Source organism: Mandrillus leucophaeus, unplaced genomic scaffold (assembly GCF_000951045.1).
Source record: "Mandrillus leucophaeus isolate KB7577 unplaced genomic scaffold, Mleu.le_1.0 Scaffold853, whole genome shotgun sequence".
NCBI lineage: Eukaryota > Metazoa > Chordata > Mammalia > Primates > Cercopithecidae > Mandrillus > Mandrillus leucophaeus.
The window spans coordinates 493,556-497,660 of NW_012109286.1; the positions used below are offsets into that span (position 1 = coordinate 493,556).

General features: G+C 44.5%; 1 pseudogene; it reads right to left on the minus strand.

Moving 5' to 3' along the window:
* Window positions 1-614: 614 nt before the first annotated feature.
* LOC105530917 lies at window positions 615-3,887 on the minus strand (annotated as a pseudogene).
* Between the last annotated feature and the right edge of the window lie 218 nt (window positions 3,888-4,105).

Here is a 4,105-nt window from a genome sequence, read left to right on the forward strand (position 1 = left end):
AGTTGGAAGCGAGAGAACAAATGTCAGTTCCTGGGAAATGTCAAGAGGTGGGTCCTGATGGCAGGAGTCATTCTCAGCTGAGCGCCCCAGGGCCTGGTCATCAAGCCCTCCATCTCCCTGGCAGAACAGAAGGTCTTCAGACCCTTCACAGCCTCTTCTGAGTATGTAAAATGTGAAAGAAATATAATCAAAACTGTCCTCCAGTGTTGAATCCCATACGACTGAACTAACCCTGTGATTCTTGGCTTCCCAACAGTTTTGTCGCTAAGCCCTTGTTCCTTTCTATACGGTAGAGGAGTATGTTAAAGCTGTTCGGGTAGATCACATCTCTAGACTGTTTTCACTCCAGAAGAGTGGCAGTGCGGCTTCTCCAGGGCTGAGAGCCTGAGTCCAGGTGTGCTTTCGGGCTCTGGGAAGCAACACTGAAAGGGGGAAGCCGTCCTTGTTGAGGGAGGGATGCATTCTCCCATACAGCCCTTACAGGGTTCTTCTTCCTCACTCGTGCCAGAGTGACCAGTGTGATTGAGGCCAGCAGGCCCTTCTCCTGGGCATGGGAGGTGGGGGTGGGACAGCCTCCATTCCACTAGCTCTTTTCTTTTTTTTTTTCTTTTTTTAGAGAAACGTTGTGTTTAATGGTAAAGCTTAGCACACTGCAGAACCAGGAATGGCATGGAGTCACAGCAGCACGCACAGGCAGGTGACCCCCACGGAGCCTCACATGGCAAAGAGGATGAGGAAGGCAACCATCCGACAGAAGAGCCCCATGGCCTCAGACAAGGCAAAGCCCAGAATGGCACAGGAGAAGAGCTGCTGCTTGAGAGATAGGTTCCTGGCATAAGCAATGACCAAGCTGCCAAACACCATTCCAATGCCAGCCCCTGAACCAGCCACACCAACTGTGGCTGCCCCAGCACCAATCAACTTGGCTGCTATGTCAATGTGCCAGGAGACAACACTGGTCTGGAATTCCCGTTTCACCACCTGGAGTGGGCAGCTGCTGCAGGAAGACTGTTTAGATGAATTCTCTGGGCTATTCAAGAAGGAGGCAGACACAGGCCAGATTAGACCCCAGCTACAACAGCGGTTCCGAGCTGGAGAAATGAGTAATGCCCTGGTGGTCTGCACTGTTTCAGTCTCCCAGCTTTAGCCCTTGGTCTCAGCACTCCAGCTCTTTTCTTCTGTTTACTTTATTGGGACTTTTGCTGCATGGAGGAAGATGGAAATAAAGCTTCAGAACAATACAGTTAAAACAGTGGTTATGAGAGTCTTTGTTCCAACAGTTAGGGGGCTGGCGGGGTGGGTGTTCAATTAAGCCATAGGGGCTTAAATTAGGATTTGAGAAAAAATGTACTGTTTCTCAAAGTAAAGTCACACCTCGATGTCCAGACAAGTGGGCCCATTGGCTTAAAGCAGCGGACCCAGCAGTGGTTAAGAAGGTAGAATAGCCAAAGCACCCATGTCATAATCCACTTCAGAAGGGAAAACAGACTGGCGTGGCCTGAGGCCGACTGCAAAACCAACTATCTCAGAAGCCAGGACTGCTATTGATCCGTCGACTCAATAGACATCAGTGCAAATCATATACAAGAAACCATGAGTGCTGTTAGAAGCAAATGACTGATTAGAGGAACAGAGCAAGGAAATGCCATTAAGTAACAGATGGGCTGGGCAAGTTGGTTCACACCTGTAATCCTAGCTCTTTGGGAGGCTGCGGAGGGAGGGCTGCTTGAGGCCAGGACTTTGAGACCAGCCTGGGCAATATAGTGAGAACCCATTTCTAAAAAAAAAAAAAAATTTAATTGACCCGATGTGGTTGCATGTGTCTGTAGTCTCAGCTACTCAGGAGGCTGAGGCAAGAGGGTCACTTGAGTCCAGAAGTTTGAGGCTACAGTGAGCCATGATTGTACCACTGCACTCCAGCCTGCATGACAGAGTGAGACTCTATCTTTAAGGGAAAAAGAGTGAGACTCTGTCTTTAAGGAAAAAAAAAAAAGCAGTAATGAATATACACACAAATATGCAAATCTAAATAAATATATAGGCTCCGTACATAATAGAGATTATTCTCTTGAATACCTGAACTTGCCACCAAGACTTTGGTTCTCAGCAAAGGTGAGAGTGGGAGAAAGAGGAAGGTGAAGCCTACACAGGGTAACCTTGTGAGTACCTCTTCCTTCACCCCGATCTTTCCAGCAGGCTCCTGGCTCCTTTTCCCCACCTTTCTTCATGTCCTCCTCTCAAAGAAGTCACTCGCTAGCACCTGCACCATCAGAGGATGTTTCCACACACAATAAAGAGCTGCACAAGTAACACTAGAGTTTTTACTGGAATATATTTTTGAAAAATCTAAATGATTCTGTCTTTTTTTTTTTTTCTTAACACCTTTGTTGTTGGGTTCTTGTTTGTTTTGTTTTCTGGAACTATAAAAAAAAATATTCCCCTGACCTAATGCTCAGGCAGAGTCAAATAAACTACCTTGAAAATATTTAGGGAAGTTAATTACAGAAAAAACTTTTTTTTTCTTTCACTGTTTTGCAGCTATGGGTGTAAAACTAGACCATAGAGAAATGGCCTGCTTTACACCAAGGCATGAAACTGTAGCGGGAGGAAGAGAAGGAGGTGGGAAGTGAGGAGATGGAAGGAAAGCCAATGCTGTGAGACTCCCTCTGCCTTGTAGGCTGCTCCTCCTGGACACTTACCTTCAGAAATCACTCCATTTTCACACCAACTTTTCCATCCCTAAACCCAGAAAATGATTCCACAGGTGACGGCCCCAGAGCAAGCCCTTCTGACCCCTTTCCAGTCCCCCATCTGTCCCACTATCCTCTTAATACCCTTTTCATTGAATTCCAGAGGGCTTCAGCCCACAGTAAAATGAAATTACAAGTATTAAACCTTGATCTCTCTTGAATATAATTCATTGCAAACACTTGTGCCCTTAATCCTTAGCGCCCAAATAGCATAATTTTTTAAATCCTCTTATTGATACCCTTTTAATTATTACTCCCAGGAGAGGAAAAAAAAAAAAAAAATCAGCCACAACCCAGCCACCTCTCACCTTGTCTCTTTATTTTTCCTTTTGTTCAACAAGAATCTCGTGCCTTTTTCTCACATTATCCCATTATGCATGCTCACTGCGAGGTGGCATTCTCGTCTGGATGTGACACAATGTGTCATTGTCCAAGGGCTACCTACATCAGCCTACTCTGGGGAAAAAAGAGCTTTTACCACACACAAAAAATAAATCTGTTCAGATTACCCACTTTAATCATCTGGTTAAGTATAGAGCAATGAGCAACAATACATTTTTTTATTCTCACTAGGGACAGAACGATGTTTAATTAGGCATTTAAAAGCAACTGTTAACTTATACAGACCTCATCACAAATGGTTTTTCAACCAGTTCAGTGATCTGAAACACCAATTAGTTTCAATTCACACTTCTTATTATCTGTCCCTTATTAAACCATTTAGTTCAGAATCTAAATTCCTTTCTATTCAAGAGTGTTGATGTTTTACTTTGGGTAGGAGGAATTTTTTTTTTTCCTTCTAAAAAGGCATTCTGCAAAATGTCTTCCCATATATCTTTTTTTTTTTTTTTTTTTTAATTAAACAAGCAATGCAGAGCTTCTTTTCCTGAAAATGCTCTTTGTTGATACTGTTGTTCTTAAATCCAATCTATCCCATCAGGGGCTTCGTGGAGGGCTCTGGTGATTTCTCTTCCAGTGCTGCTTGTCCTGTGAGCATTTGCAACTGCGCCTGTCAAAACCCGGCTCCAATGCTGCCACTTTGATCTCTGGGTAAGGCCTGGCCTCTCCGGGTATCTTCCTCTCAAATGGAGTCACAGCTCTGCAGTTAGTCCTCCTGCAAGGGCTCATGGTCTCCATAGCGGATTTTTTTTTTTTTCTCACTTCGAAGTCTAGCTTTAGGACACCAAAAAGTACACAGAAAGAGCATGCAAGGACTATTGGTCAACGTACTCCAGAGAAACAGAATCCATAGAAGATAGAGAGAAAGAAGCTTTAAAGAATTGGCTCACATGGTTGTAGAAGGGACAAGTCCAAAACCTGCATCAGCCCCCGAGGCTGGAAATTCAGGGAAGAGT